The following is a 17463-nucleotide window of genomic DNA, read 5'->3' on the forward strand; positions in this document are numbered from 1 at the left end:
TATATACATACAAAGGAATATTATTCAGTCATAAAAAGTTATGAAGTACATACTATATATGTTACAACGTGGATGAATCTTGAAAACATTATGCTATGCTTTAAAACATTATGCATTATGCTTTCACATTATGTGAAAGAAGCCAGACATAAAAGGTCACATATTGTATGATTCTACAATGGGTAAATACACAGAGATAGAACACAGATTGGTGGTTGTCAGGGGCTGGGAGGGTAGCAGGGATGGAATGGGGAGCAACTGCTTAATGGGTACAAAGTTTCCTTATGAGGGTGATGAAAATGTTTTGGAACTAGATAGAGGTGGTAGCTGCATAATATTGTGAATATACTACTTGTCACTGAATTGCTCACTTTATAATAGCTAATTTTATGTTACGTGAACTTCACCTCAATTTAAAAAAGAAAGCAAAAAAAGAGGGAAGGAGGAGGAGGAGGAAAGAAGGGGAAGGAGGAGGGAATCTAACTCTCCGGTGGGGCCTGGGGGAGTGGGTTTTCCTTCAGACATTTTTTCCAGCTTTATTGAGATGTAACTGACATACAATATTGTGTAAGTTTAAGAAGTACAATGTGATGGTTTGATACACTTATATATTGTGAAATGCTTATCACAATAAGGTTAGTTAATGCATCCTTTACCTCACATGATGACCATTTTGTTGTTGTTATGGTGAGAACATAAAAACTACTCTCATAGCAACTTTCGAGTATACAGTACAGTATTGTTAACTATAGTCATTTCGCTGTACATTATATCCCCAGAATTTACTCATAAGTGAAATTTTGTACCCTTCGACCTTCGGACATTTTCATCACAGTAATTCATGAGCATGGGACTAAGTCCCACAGTCCTGAGGAACTTTTGGTGAAAAACAAGGTTTCTGCGTGACCCTCCTCACCCCATATTTCAGGCCCAGAGACAACCATTTATACCTCTTCAACCTCTTTCTGGTTTTAGTTCTTCCAGTGCTTTCTCCCATAACTCTAGAGCAGCACTGTCCAATAAAACGTTCTGAATGATGGAAGTGTTCTATTTTTACACTGTCCAATATGGCAGCCACTAGCCATATATGGCTATTGAGGACTTAAATGTGGCAAGTGTGACTGAGGAACTGAATTCTTACTTTAATTTTTTTTATTGTGGTAAAATATACAAAATAACATAAAATTTACCATCTTAACCATTTTTAAGTATACAGTTGAGTAGTATTAAGTACATTCACATTGCTGTGCAACCATCACTACCATCCGTCTCCTGAACTCTTTTCCTCTTGCAAAACTGAAACTCTGTACCTATTAAACAATCACTCCCCATTACCCTCTCCCCCAGCCCCTGGCAACCATCATTCTACTTTCTGTCTCTATGAATTTGACCACTCTAGGTACTTCATATAAGTGGAATCATACAGTATTTGTCCTTTTGTGACTGACGTATTGCACTTAGCATAATTTCCTCAAGATTCATCCATGTTGTAGCATGTGTCAAATACTATTAATTAATTTTAATTAATTTATTTGCAAATAGACACATGTAGCTAGTGGCTACCATATTAGACAGTGCAGCTCTAGATAATATTCTTCCATCACTTTGTCTCAAACTCGATATAAACTGTTCTAGAGTAGAGAAAAAGGAAATTCCCCAATGGACTTGTTGTGGCTCAAATAACTCTATGTACTAGGAATTCACCTAAAGAATGTTGATAGAATTTTTTTTATTTAATCCAAATCACTTATTTAATCCAAAATTAAAATAAATTGGTGGTAAGGAAATAGACGGTTACATGACACAAGATAAAAAGCCTAATTCTATATTAAAAAAAAAAAATCAAACCTTGGAAAGTCCCTGGCGGTCCAGTGGTTAGGACCGGGTTCAATCCCTGGGTGGGGAACTAAGATCCTACAAGCCACCGGGTGCAACCAAAAAAAAAAAAAAAAATCAAACCTTTTGATAGTATTGAAAAATACCATCACCTCGTGGTGTGTGCATGAGCACCATAGGGTCAGGGATGCAGCAGCTGTCAGGTGGGCGGGGAGGAGGCTGAGGCCTCAGCTTGAGGGACCCCGCAGCCTCTCTGTGCCTATGTCTGGCAGAGCTGGTGTGAGATGAAGAGGCAACCCTTCCCAGCAGCCCGGATAATCAAGAGTTTGGGCCGGACCTTTGAGCACACACCAAGATACGGAGGAGCCAGACAAAAAGCACAGACTATGACACTGAAACGAATTAATAAGGAACTTAGTGATTTGGCCCACGACCCTCCGGCATAATGTTCTGTAGGTCCAGTTGGGGATGATGTTTCATTGACAAGTCACAATTATGGGACCTAATGACAACCCATATCAATGTGGTGTATTCTTTTTGACAATTCATCTTCCTACAGACTACCCCTTCAAACCAGGTTGCATTTACCATAAGAATTTATCATCCAAATATCAACAGGAATGGCTACATTTGTCTCGATATTCTAAGATCACAGGGGTCACCTGCTTTAACTATTTTTAAAGTTCTTGATAGAATTTTATTCCACACCTACCCCCACTCCAGGAAAAGGGAAGCAGAAGTTATATTTATTGTGTTAGGATTGAGGAAGTATGTTTTATGACAAAAGGTACAATAGCCTTTGAAGATGAGCTGTGAGCCCACATCTGCCTTAACATCCTTGGGGTGGGGAGCAGGGCCTTCTGATGAACAGAAAGCAGGTGGGAGAATTATCATGAGCACTGAGCTGGGCTAGAACTACTGCTATGATGCTCTGCCAGATCCATTCATTCATGCATGCATGTACTCCACAGATGCTTATGCATTGCTTAACTCTGTACCCGGCCATGTTCTGGCTGCTGGGGACACACAACACAGCAACCAGACAAAGCCCCTGCCTTCATGAATGTCACTTTCTCACAAGACAGAGACAAATAATGAATGAGCAATAAAAATAAGAAACTCAGATGATGATACTGAGTGCAAATCAGAGCAAAGGGAGAGGGAGTGCCGGGTCGTTGAGATAGGGAGGGCTTGTTATTTTATATGACATGGTCAGGGCAGATCTCACTGAGGAGGTGACATTCAAGCGGAGACCTGAAGGAAGCCTGGATTATTAGGCTGACTGCTTCCTATGGTCTAGTTTAACATGTACTTCTGATGCCTGGAGATCAATAAACTGGTAGTTGGATCTAGAAATTGACCTTCTACACATTCAGTTTTGGGGCAAAAATCCTTCATAGGTGGTGCTGTGAGGTCTTCCATCAGGAGGCATGTACGTCCGGTTCTCTCTTGTGACGCTGTGGCCCTAGATAGCCGTTGCCTGGATCCACTGCTTCATTAGTGGTGTGCAAAGTGATGAGAGTCCGTCATTCCTTCTTCATATAAGAGTTATTTTTAAAATCCTTGTTACACAGAGATTACTTTCAAACAATTCTGCCTCCCATTGTCCTAAAGCCCCTCAGTTAAAAAAATTTTTTTTATTGAATGAAAGACTATTTAAATTCTATAGTGCTTTATAATTTTCAAAAGTTTCACACAGGGACTTCCCTGGTGGCGCAGTGGTTAAGAATCCACCTGCCAATGCAGGGGACACGGGTTTGAGCCCTGGTCCGGGAAGATCCCGCATGCCACGGAGCAACTAAGTCCGTGCGCCACAACTACTGAGCCTGCACTCTAGAGCCTGCAAGCCACAACTACTGAAGCCCGCGCACCTAGAGCCCACGCACTGTAACAAAGAGTAGCCCCCGCTCGCCGCAACTAGAGAAAGCCTGCATGCAGCAACAAAGACCCAATGCAGGAAGATGGCGGAAGAGTAAGACGCGGAGATCACCTTCCTCCCCACAGATACATCAGAAATTCATCTACACGTGCATCAACTCCTACAGAACACCTACTGAACGCTGACAGAAGACCTCAGACCCCCTAAAAGGCAAGAAACTCCCCACATACCTGGGTAGGGCAAAAGAAAAAAAGAAGAAACAGAGACAATAGGATAGGGACGGGACCTGCACTACTGGGAGGGAGCCGTGAAGGAGGGAAGGTTTCTACACACTACAAGCCCCTTCGCGGGCGGAGACTGCAGGTGGCGGAGGGGGAAAGCTTCGGAGTAGCGGAGGAGAGCACAGCAACAGGGGTGTGGAGGGCAAAGCGGAGAGATTCCGGCACAGAGGATCGGTGCCCTCAGGCACACACCAGCCCGAGAGGCTTGTCTGCTCGGCCGCCGTGGCGGGCGGGGCTGGGAGCTGAGGCTTGGGTATCGGCTTTCAGTCGGAGCGCAGGGAGAGGACTGGGGCTGGCGGCAGGAAGAGAGCCTGAAGGGGTTAGTGCACCACGGCTAGCCCGGAGGGAGTCCGGGGAAAGGGTCTGGAGTTGCTGAAGAGGCAAGAGTCTTTTTTCACTTTCACTTTCGTTTCCTGGTGTGCGAGGAGAGGGCATTAAAAGGGCTGCTTAGGGAAGCGCTGGAGACAGGCGCGAGCCGCAGGTAAGGCGTGGACCTCGGAGACGGGCGTGGGCCGCCGCCGCGGCCCGCCGCCGCCCACCGCCCGCCGACGCCCGCCGCCGCCGCGGCCCGCCGCCGCCCACCGCCCGCCGCCGCCCGCCGCCCGCCGCCGCCGCCGCGGCCCGCCGCCGCCGCCGCCCCCGCGGCCCGCCACCGCCGCCGCCTGCCGCCGCCCGCCGCCGCCGCGGCCCGCCGCCGCCGCCGCCCTCGCGGCCCGCCGCCGCCGCCGCCTGCCGCCGCCCGCCGCCGCCGCAGCCGCGGGGCCTGTGTGCGAGCGCGGGTCACTGTCCGCCCCGCCTTCCGGGGGACCTGTGCACCCCGCTACTGCCTGGGTCCCGAGACCCGAGGACGGCTTTCCCGGGAAAGCGCACGGAGCGCCACGGGCAGCTGCAACGTCACGCCGGCCTCTGCCGCCGCAGGCCCGCCCCACACTGCGCGCCCCTCCCTCCCCTCTGCATGAGTGAGCCAGAGCCCCCGAATCAGCGGCTCCTTTAAACCCGTCCTGTCTGAGCGAAGAACGGACGCCCTCCGGCGACCTACGCACAGAGGCGGGGCCAGGTCCAAGGCTGAGACCCGGGAGCTGTGAGAGCAGAGTCAGGGAAATCTCTCTGTGCAGCCTCGGAGGCAGCGGATTAAAGCTCCACGGTCCATTTGATGTGCCCTGCGTCTGTGGAGTGCATGAATGGACAGCGAATCATCCCAAATTGAGGAAGTGGACTTTGAGGACAAGATTTAAGACTTTCCCCCCTTTTCCTCTTTTTACAACGAATTATTCCAAAGTAAGGAGGTGGACTTAGAGAGCAAGATTTCAGACGTCTTGCCCTTTTCCTCTTTTTACAACGAATTATCCCAAATTGAGGAGGTGGGCTTGGAGAGCAAGATTTTTTATTTTTCCCCATGCTCTCTTTTTGTGAATGTGTATGTGTAATCTTCTGTGTAAGATTCTCTCTGTATAGCTTTGCTTCCACCATATGTCCCAGGGTTCTATCGGTCCGTTTTTTGTTTTTTTTTTTTCAATAATTACTTTCTAATTTTAATAACGCTACTATATTTCATACTTTATTCTATTTTACTTTACCTGCTCTTTCTTTTTTTCCTACCTTCCCTTCCTCCCTCCCTCCCTCTGCTCTTCCTTTCCTTCTTTCTTTTTCTTTCCTCCCTCCCTCCCACCCTTCTTCTTTCCACTTTCTTTTTCTTTCCTTCCCCCCTCCCTCCCTCCTGTCTTTCTTTCTTTCTTTCCTTCCTCCCTCCCTCCCTCCCTTCTTCCATTCACTCTTCCTTTTGCTTTCATTGCTCCCTCCCTCCCTCCTTTCTTTCCTTCTTTCTTTCCATCCTTCCTCACTCCCTCCCTCCTTTCTTTCTTCCTTCCTTCCTTCCTTCCTTTCTTCCCTTCTTCCTTTCTTTCCCTCTCTCTTTCTTTCTTCTACTAATTCTTTCTTTCTGCTTTTTCTCCCTGTTATTCTGAGCTGGGTGGATGAAAGGCTCTTGGTGCTGCAGCCAGGAGCCAGTGCTGTGCCTCTGAAGTGGGAGAGCCAACTTCAGGACACGGGTCCACAAGAGACCTCCCAGCTCCACATAATATCAAGCAGCGAAAATCTCCCAGAGATCTCCATCCCAACACCAGCACCCAGCTTCAGTCAACGACCAGCAAGCTACAGTGCTGGTCACCCTATGCCAAGCAACTAGCAAGGCAGGAACACAACCCCACCCATTAGCAGAGAAGCTACCTAAAAACATAATAAGGCCATAGGCACCCCCAAACACGCCACCAGACGTGGACCTGTCCACCAGAAAGACAAGATCGAGCCTCAACCATCAGAACACAGGCATTAGTCCCCCCCACGAGGAAGCCTATACAACCTACTGAAACAACCTTAGCCACTGGGGTCAGACACGAAAAACAACGGGAACTACGAATCTGCAGCCTGCAAAAAGGAGACCCCAAACACAGTAACATAAGCAAAATGAGAAGACAGAAAAACACACAGCAGGTGAAGGAGCAAGATAAAAACCTACCAGACCTAACAAATGAAGAGGTAATAGGCAGTCTACCTGAAAAAGAATTCAGAATAATGATGGTAAAGATGATCCAAAATCTTGGAAATAGAATAGACAAAATGCAAGAAACAGTTAACAAGGACCTAGAAGAACTAAAGATGAATCAAGCATCGATTAAAAACACAATACATGAAATAAAAAATACTCTAGATGGGATCAAGAGCAGAATAACTGAGGCAGAAGAACGGATAAGTGAGGTGGAAGATAAAATAGTGGAAATAACTGATGCAGAGCAAAATAAAGAAAAAAGAATGAAAAGAACAGAGGACAGTCTCAGAGACCTCTGGGACAACATTAAACGCACCAACATTCGAATTATAGGGGTTCCAGAAGAAGAAGAGAAAAAGAAAGGGACTGAGAAAATATTGGAAGAGATTATAGTTGAAAACTTCCCCAATATGGGAAAGGAAATAGTTAATCAAGTCCAGGAGGCACAGAGAGTCCCATACAGAATAAATCCAAGGAGAAATACACCAAGACACATATTAATCAAACTGTCAAAAATTAAACACAAAGAAATCATATTAAAAGCAGCAAGGGAAAAACAACAAATAACACACAAGGGAATCCCCATCAGGTTAACAGCTGATCTCTCAGCAGAAACTCTACAAGCCAGAAGGGAGTGGCAGGCCATAATTAAAGTGATGAAGGAGAGAAACCTGCAGCCAAGATTACTCTACCCAGCAAGGATCTCATTCAGATTTGATGGAGAAATTAAAACGTTTACAGACAAGCAAAAGCTGAGAGAGTTCAGCACCACCAAACCAGCTTTACAACAAATGCTAAAGGAACTTCTCTAGGCAAGAAACACAACAGAAGGAATATACCTACAATAACGAACCCAAAGCAATTAAGGAAATGGGAATAGGAACATACATATCAATAATTACCTTAAATGTAAATGGACTAAATGCTCCCACTAAAAGACACAGAGTGGCTGAATGGATACAAAAACAAGACCCATATATATGCTGTCTACAAGAGACCCACTTCAGACCTAAAGACACATACAGATTGAAAGTAAGGGGATGGAAAAAGATATTCCATGCAAATGGAAATCAAAAGAAAGCTGGAGTAGCAATTCTTATATCAGACAAAATAGACTTTAAAATAAAGACTATTAGAAGAGACAAAGAAGGACACTACATAATGATCAAGGGATCGATCCAAGAAGAAGATATAACAATTGTAAATATTTATGCACCCAACATAGGAGCACCTCAATACATAAGGCAAATACTAACAGCCATAAAAGGGGAAATCGACAGTAACACAATCATAGTAGGGGACTTTAACACCCCACTTTCACCAATGGACAGATCGTCCAAAATGAAAATAAATAAGGAAACACAAGCTTTAAATGATACATTAAACAAGATGGACTTAGTTGATATTTATAGGACATTTCATCCAAAAACAACAGAATACACATTTTTCTCAAGTGCTCATGGAACATTCTCCAGGATAGATCATATCTTGGGTCACAAATCAAGCCTTGGTAAATTTAAGAAAATTGAAATTGTATCAAGTATCTTTTCCGACCACAATGCTATGAGACTAGACATCAATTACAGGAAAAGATCTGTAAAAAATACAAACACATGGAGGCTAAACAATACACTACTCAATAACGACGTGATCACTGAAGAAATCAGAGAGGAAATTAAAAAATACCTAGAAACAAATGACAATGGAGACACGACAACCCAAAACCTATGGGATGCAGCAAAAGCAGTTCTAAGGGGGAAGTTTATAGCAATACAATCCCACCTTAAGAAACAGGAAACATTTCGAGCAAACAACCTGACCCTGCACCTAAAGCAATTAGAGAAAGAAGAACAAAAAACCCCCAAAGCTAGCAGAAGGAAAGAAATCATAAAGATCAGATCAGAAATAAATGAAAAAGAAATGAAGGAAACGATAGCAAAGATCAACCAAACTAAAAGCTGGTTCTTTGAGAAGATAAACAAAATTGACAAACCATTAGCCAGACTCATCAAGAAAAGAAGGGAGAAGACTCAAATCAATAGAATTAGAAATGAAAAAGGAGAAGTAACAACTGACACTGCAGAAATACAAAAGATCATGAGAGATTACTACAAGCAACTCTATGCCAATAAAATGGACAACCTGGAAGAAATGGACAAATTCTTAGAAATGCACAACCTGCCAAGACTGACTCAGGAAGAAATAGAAAATATGAATAGACCAATCACAAGCACTGAAATTGAAACTGTGATTAAAAATCTTCCATCAAACAAAAGCCCAGGACCAGATGGCTTCACAGGCGAATTCTATCAAACATTTAGAGAAGAGCTAACACCCATCCTTCTCAAACTCTTCCAAACAATTTCAGAGGAAGGAACACTCCCAAACTCATTCTACGAGGCCACCATCACCTTGATACCAAAACCAGGCAAGGATGTCACAAAGAAAGAAAACTACAGGCCAATATCACTGATGAACATAGATGCAAAAATCCTCAACAAAATACTAGCAAACAGAATCCAACAGCACATTAAAAGGATCATACACCATGATCAAGTGGGGTTTATTCCAGGAATGCAAGGATTCTTCAATATACGCAAATCAATCCATGTGATACACCATATTAACAAGTTGAAGGAGAAAAACCATATGATCATCTCAATAGATGCAGAGAAAGCTTTCGACAAAATTCAACACCCTTTTATGATAAAAACCCTGCAGAAAGTAGGCATAGAGGGATCTTTCCTCAACATAATAAAGGCCATATATGACAAACCCACAGCCAACATTGTCCTCAATGGTGAGAAACTGAAACCATTTCCACTAAGATCAGGAACAAGACAAGGCTGCCCACTCTCACCACTCTTATTCAACCTAGTTTTGGAAGTTTTAGCCACAGCAATCAGAGAAGAAAAGGAAATAAAAGGAATCCAAATCGGAAAAGAAGAAGTAAAGCTGTCATTGTTTGCAGATGACATGATACTATACATAGAGAATCCTAAAGATGCTACCGAAAAACTACTAGAGCTAATCAATGAATTTGGTAAAGTAGCAGGTTACAAAATTAATGTACAGAAATCTCTGGCATTCCTGTACACTAATGATGAAAAATCTGAAAATGAAATCAAGAAAACACTCCCATTTACCATTGCAACAAAAAGAATAAAATATCTAGGAATAAACCTACCTAAGGAGACAAAAGACCTGTATGCAGAAAATTATAAGACACTGATGAAAGAAATTAAAGATGATACAAACAGATGGAGAGATATACCATGCTCCTGGATTGGAAGAATCAATATTGTGAAAATGACTCTACTACCCAAAGCAATCTACAGTTTCAATGCAATCCCTATCAAACTACCACTGGCATTTTTCACAGAACTAGAACAAAAAATTTCAAAATTTGTTTGGAAAAACAAAAGACCCCGAATAGCCAAAGCAATCTTGAGAACGAAAAAAGGAGCTGGAGGAATCAGGCTCCCTGACTTCAGACTATACTACAAAGCTACAGTAATTAAGACAGTGTGGTACTGGCATAAAAACAGAAAGATAGATCAGTGGATCAGGATAGAAAGCCCAGAGATAAACCCACGCACATATGGCCAACTTATCTTTGATAAAGGAGGCAGGAATGTACAGTGGAGAAAGGACAGCCTCTTCAATAAGTGGTGCTGGGAAAACTGGACAGGGACATGTAAAAGTATGAGATTAGATCATTCCCTAACACCATACACAAAAATAAGCTCAAAATGGATTAAAGACTTAAATATAAGGCCAGAAACTATCCAACTCTTAGAGGAAAACATAGGTAGAACACTCTATGACATAAATCATAGCAAGATCCTTTTGGACCCACCTCCTAGAGAAATGGAAATAAAAACAAAGATAAACACATGGGACCTAATGAAACTTCAAAGCTTTTGCACAGCAAAGGAAACCATAAACAAGACCAAAAGACAACCCTCAGAATGGGAGAAAATATTTGCAAATGAAGCAACTGACAAAGGATTAATCTCCAAAATTTATAAACAGCTCATGCAGCTCAATAGCAAAAAAACAAACAACCCAATCCAAAAATGGGCAGAAGACTTAAATAGGCATTTCTCCAAAGAAGATATACAGACTGCCAACAAACACATGAAAGAATGCTCAACATCATTAATCATTAGAGAAATGCAAATCAAAACTACAATGAGATATCATCTCACACCAGTCAGAATGGCCATCATCAAGAAATCTAGAAACAATAAATGCTGGAGAGGGTGTGGAGAAAAGGGAACACTCTTGCACTGCTGGTGGGAATGTGAATTGGTACAGCCACTATGGAGAACAGTATGGAGGTTCCTTAAAAAACTAAAAATAGAACTACCATATGATCCAGCAATCCCACTACTAGGCATATACCCTGAGAAAACCATAATTCAAAAAGAGACATGTACCAAAATGTTCATTGCAGCTCTATTCACAATAGCCCGGAGCTGGAAACAACCTAAGTGTCCATCATCGGATGAATGGATAAAGAAGATGTGGCACATATATACAATGGAATATTACTCAGCCATAAAAAGAAACGAAACTGAGCTATTTGTAATGAGGTGGATAGACCTAGAGTCTGTCATACAGAGTGAAGTAAGTCAGAAAGAGAAAGACAAATACCGTATGCTAACACATATATATGGAATATAAGAAAAAAAAATGTCATGAAGAACCTAGGGGTAAAACGGGAATAAAGACACAGACCTACTTGAGAATGGACTTGAGGATATGGGGAGGGGGAAGGGTAAGCTGTGACAAAGCGAAAGAGAGGCATGGACATATATACACTACCAAACGTAGGGTAGATAGATAGTGGGAAGCAGCCGCAGAGCACAGGGAGATCAGCTCGGTGCTTTGTGACTGCCTGGAGGGGAGGGATGGGGAGGGTGGGAGGGAGGGAGATGCATGAGGGAGGGGATGTGGGAACAGATGTATATGTATGACTGATTCACTTTGTTATAAAGCAGAAACTAATAAAAAAAAAAAGGAAAAAAAAAAACCCAATGCAGCCAAAAATAAAAATAAATAAATAAATTTATATAAAAAGAAGTTTCACAGACATAATTTCATATAATCCCATAATAACCCTTTTTTCCCCTACCCCTATATTATCCCTCCCCCCAAAGCCCCTCAGTTTCAATGCTCATGTTACAAGGGTCCCAATTTGGTCAAAGTCATCTACCACCTCTCATTTCTCTGGAATTTTAGCTCCTAGATTGCTATGCCTCTCTCCAATATCACCCCTCCCTTGAACCTTACCAATTTCATTTCCATTTAAATGACCCTTCCATTTCCACACAGAGACCTGGCCTCTCTTCCTTGACTTTCTCTCCTCCAGTGATCTTCTCAGTCACTCACTCCCACAGAAATAACCTTGACATCATCACCCAAACTGGAAAATGTACAATATTAAGTTCATGCATCCCACTCTCAGACAACTTCTTCCCATTGCTTCAGCTCATTCCCTCTAGTACCCCAACCAATCACGCTAAAAAACAGACACCAAAACATCTTAAAGACTTTGCACCCATGGATACAGACACCTAGGCATATCAGAGACAAGTCACCATGAAAACGTTCCCCCAAATCTTTATGACTTCAAATCCTGACAAAGATCCGTGAAAATCTCAGAAACCTCCCACATGGACTGAACCCCCAAAATTCATAACCCCCTAATCCCCCAGGTGCCTCACACCCTGGGACAAAGACCCCCCCCAAAAGTACAGGAATTTCACAACCTGGGGTACAGACCACCAATAGCACAGACCTCATCCTCCAAAACACACCAGCAAACAACTTAGATACCTCATACATTAGACACATAGTCCCCAAGAGTTCTGAGACCTCCAACCCTGACACAAGCCTGCCTGTTTAAACCTCAGAGGCCCCAATCACCTCTGACATCTCACACATCAGACACAAATCCTCAGAGAGCTCAGAGGTATCTCACACCAGTGATCTTCTCAGTTGGTGATCTATCCCAAACAACTTAGAAACTACACACCCTGAAAAACAGATCCACCAAAAGCTCATAGGCCACATATGGTGGGCACAGACCCCCAAAAGCCTACACGTCTCATACCATGGACACAGAATCCCAAACAGATTTGAGACCTTATGCCTTGGGACACAGAAACCCTGAAAGAACACAAACGTCAGATCCTAAGACAGAAAACTTAAATCAGTTCAAAGGTCCTCATTACGTGGCCCATCTCCACAAAAGCATCATAGAGAACTTAACACCCAGAGGCACAGCCCTAGAAAGAGTACAGAGACATCCTGGAAACAGATCCCAAACAGAGGAGAGACATCTCATTCTACGACAAAATCCCTCAAACACCTGTAGATGCCACACATCCAAGGATGCAGACCCACAAACTGCTTGGGCACTATCATCTTGAACAGAAACCCAGACAGCTGAGTGACCTCACATTCTGGACATAGGTACTATATCAGCACAGCTCAGAGGCCTGAAACATACCTCTGAACAGGAACCAGAATGAAAACCTTAAAATCAGAGCCTCCATACTCAGGGATACAGACCCACAGAATATCGAAACCTCACCATCAGGGAGAGTCTCACAAAAGTTTAGAGTCCCCATACCCTGGATAGCAAAAGCACAAAGGGCTCAGAGGCCTCAAACCCAGGTAGAAAATGGACAAATCAGCTTGAATTCACAACCTAGAAAACAGGACATCAGGGATTCCCTGGCGGTCCAGTGGTTAAGACTCTGTGCTTCCAGTGCAGGGGGCACGGGTTCTAACCCTGGTAGGGGAACTAAGATCTCGCGCGCTGCTCAGTGTGGCCAAGAAAAGAGAGAAAAAAAAAATAGAAAACAGGACACCAAACAACTTAGAGAGCTCACACTTAGGACATAGATCCCCAAAAAGCCCAGAGACCTCACACCATGGGACACAGAAGAGCTCAGAGATTTCACTCTGTGGAACAAAGACGCAAGTAACTCAGATAGCACGCACCATGGTATTGAGACTCTACATATCAAACTATAGATTAGGGACTTCCCTGGTGGTCCAGTGGCTAAGACTTTGCGCTCCCAATGCAGGGAGTTCGGGTTCGATCCCTGGTCAGGGAACTAGATCCCACATGCCACAACTAAGAGTTCGCATGCCACACTAAGAGTTCGCATGCTGCAACTAAAGATCCCGCATGCCACGACTGAAGATCCCGCACGCGGCAACGAAGATCCCGCGTGCCACAACTAAGACCCAGCACAGCCAAATAAATAAATAAATATAAAAAAATAAAATAAGCTACAGATTAAAGATATCATGACGTAGACGAAGGCCCTCAAGCAGCTCACACCCTGGGACACAGAGCCCCTAAACACCTAGTATCACCGTATGATAAAATGTCCCAATCAGCATTTGAGATTTCACAACTTGGAAGACAGACTCCCAAAATTACTTGTACATTTAACATCCTGCAAAGAGACTAAAAAGCTTACTGACCTCACATTTTGGACATAATTGCTAAATCAGCTCAGAAACCTGACACATGGCTAAACACCACCTTGGAACAGCAACGTGGCCTCAGATTCAAGGAGAGAACCTCAAAAATTCAGAGATGTTTATAGTCAGGAACGCCAACCCTCAAAATATCAAACACCTCACAACCATGGAAATGGACCCATAAAGACTTCAGAGAACTCATGCCACGGTCAAAAACAAATCAGCTCAAAGATTGCACAAGCTAGGAAGTGTGAGATGTCACACGTTGAGAAGTAGAACCCCAAAGGGTTCAGAGGCCTCACAGCCTGAGATACAGCCTAGAGACCTCACACTCTCAGACACAGACCCCCAGACATCCCAAGGAATTCACAGCCTGAGACAAAGAAACACAAATATCTCAGTGACCTCACATCTGTGACAATGACTCCCAAACATCTCAGAACCTCAGACTGTGGGTCAGCAACCCCCAAATACTTCAGAGGGCTCACACCCTGGACACATAGACCAAAGTACTCAAAGTCTTCACATACTGGGAAGCAGAGCCCCAAACAGTTCATGGACCCCGCGCCCTAGGACACAGATCCCCAAAGAACTAAGAGATCTCACACCTGGGTCACTGCCCCTTAGCCAGTCTAGAAGCCTTACTCTGCCCCCTGCAGGTAAGGGGACAGTGTAGGTGGTCTGGTGTTGTGGCTGCTATCTCCCTCCTCCCGCCATGGGGCCAGGGAGGGAACTTTCTCCAGATTCTCCCTTATCCTTCCGGTGAGAGCTTGGTGGGGTTCCTGAGGTAAAAACCTGCACTGCAGCCCCCAGAAGCTTCACACTCTCTCCCTAGCCTGCACTCAGCCTCCAGCAATCTGTCAAAATTTCTGGTTTAATGTTCCTCTCAGCTCATATAGCTTCCAGTGGCTTCTGCCCCAGGTGAGCAAATGCTCTGGTCCTGTGTCTCCCTGCAGGCACTAGTTTCTCTCCAGATTTCAGGATGACCATCTGTCCTGTGATCTCAGTTCTCTGATGAGTTCACACTGTTGTTAATTTGCTCTCTGTCCAACTTATTTCTTGTTGTAAGGATGGGAGCTTCTTTTCTTCAGTTCCTTTCATGTCCAAGTTGAAACCAGAAGTCTTTTCATTTATTTATTTATTTATTTTACTTTTGGCTGCATTAGGTCTTCGTTGCTACGCGCAGGCTTTCTCTAGTTGTGGCGAGTGGGGGCTACTCTTCGTTGCAGTGGGCGGGCTTCTCATTGCACTGGCCTCTCCTGTTGGTGGAGCACGGGCTCCAGGCACACAGGCTTCAGTAGTTGTGGCACACGGGCTTAGTTGCTCTGTGGCATGTGGGATCTTCCCGGACCAGGGCTCGAACCCATGTCCCCTGCATTGGCAGGCGGATTCTTACCCACTGCACCACCAGGGAAGTCCGATTGCTGGATTTTTCTCATTCTGATTTATGCTGCTTTTTCATATCTTGTATCACTTGTTAATCTCTTAGCTCATTTGGAAATACCAGTATGGAATTTTCATTGGTTTCGTAGGCATGTCTTTCTGGCGTTCTCTCATTATCCATAGGGATGTTATTCTGCTCCTTATCCTCTTTTTTCTTATAATAACGTTATATGGGATTTGACCTCCTTTCTTTTATATGAAATCAATTTTCTTGAATGTTTAGAAGGGAAGCATGGTTCAGGATGGCTTTTTTAACTTCATGGCTCTATAGCTCCCTCTTCTATTTTTTTGTGAAGAGCTCAAAACTATGGGTACTTGCTCTCTGAGATATTGGGGTTTCTATTCTCCTCCCTCACTTTTATCTGGACCTTCTTTTTCCTTTAACACTATGTTCCTCCTACTCACATTGGATTCTATTCCCAGTGTTTCCAGTGTGGTTGTTTTGACAGTTCATAGGACTCAGACTGTTCCTCCTTTTCAGAATTATTCTTTATCTTTGTGTATGTATGAAAAGTTCTATTAATAAATTTTTTTAATCCCTATGAGAGAGAGAGAGTTGGGGCAGGGGGGGTGTGGTGAGAGAATGAAAACACTAGAATATTATTAATAAAGAATAATGTTAGGGAATACCCTGGTGGTCCAGTGGTTAGGACTCCACGCTCTCAGTGCCAAGGGCCCAGGTTCAATCCCTGGTCAGGGAATTAAGATCCCACAGGCCTTGTGGCAAAAAAAAAAAAAAAAAAAAAAAAGAATAATGTTAATGTTGGGGAAGGTGGACATTGGGTAGATGGACAGTGATGGCAGGAAGTTTTCCACTGCACACCATTTTTTTTTTGCCACATTGTGTGGCATACAGGATCTTAGTTCCCTGACCAGGGATCAAACCCGTGCCCCCCGCACTGGGAGCACAGAGTCTTAACCACTAGACCACCAGGGAAGTCTGTCCTCTGCACACCTTTTAATCTTCATTTTTGAAGTAAATGCATATCACCTATTCCAAATTTAAGTAATTCTTTAAATTGTGCCTACAAAAAAAAAAAAAAAAGACCTCAACCCATAAGGACAAAAAGAATTATAGAAGAAAATTCTGGAATGTATTTTGGTATGTGGGAGGCATATGGATGAGTGGTAATAGATATAGCAGACCAGAGAAAGCAAAATTATATACTAGCAGTTGGGAGGATAAAAATCAGCATAATATTGAAAGTGGAATCCCCAAAAGACTCCAAAATTAACAGTATCAGGTACCTCTGGAAATAGGAGTGCATCCAAAAACATGAAAAGATGCTCAACATTGTTAATCATTAGAGACATGCAAATCAAAACCACAATGAAATTTCACCTCACACCTGTCAGAATGGCTATCATCAAAAACAGATAACAAATGTTGGTTAGGATGTAGAGAAAAGGGAAACCCTGTACACTGTTGTTGGAAATATAAATTGGTGCAGCCATTATGGAAAACAGCATGGAGGTTTCTCAAAAAAACAAAAATAGAACTATCACATGACCCAGCAATTCCACTCCTGGGTATTTAACTGAAAAAAAAGCAAAAACACTAATTAGAAAAGATACATGCACCCCAATGTTCATAGCAGCATTATTTGCAATAGCCAAGATATGGAAGCAATCTAAGTGTCCATCAACAGATGAATGGATAAAGAAGATGTGGTACATATATACAATGGAATACTACTCAGCCATAAAAAGAATGAAATTCTGCCATTTGCAACAACATGGAGAGACGTGGAGGGTATTATGAAGTGAAATGTCAGACAAAGAAAGACAAATACTGTATGATATCACTTACATGTGGAATCTAAAAAATAAAACAACTAGTGAATATAACAAAAAAGAAACAGACTCACAGATACAGAGAACAAACTAGTGGTTACCAGTGGAGAGAGGGAAGGGGCGGCAAGAGAGGGGTAGGGGATTAAGAGGTAGAAACTACTATGTATAAAATAAAT

This window comes from Mesoplodon densirostris, chromosome X (assembly GCF_025265405.1).
Source record: "Mesoplodon densirostris isolate mMesDen1 chromosome X, mMesDen1 primary haplotype, whole genome shotgun sequence".
Classification (NCBI taxonomy): Eukaryota; Metazoa; Chordata; class Mammalia; order Artiodactyla; family Ziphiidae; genus Mesoplodon; species Mesoplodon densirostris.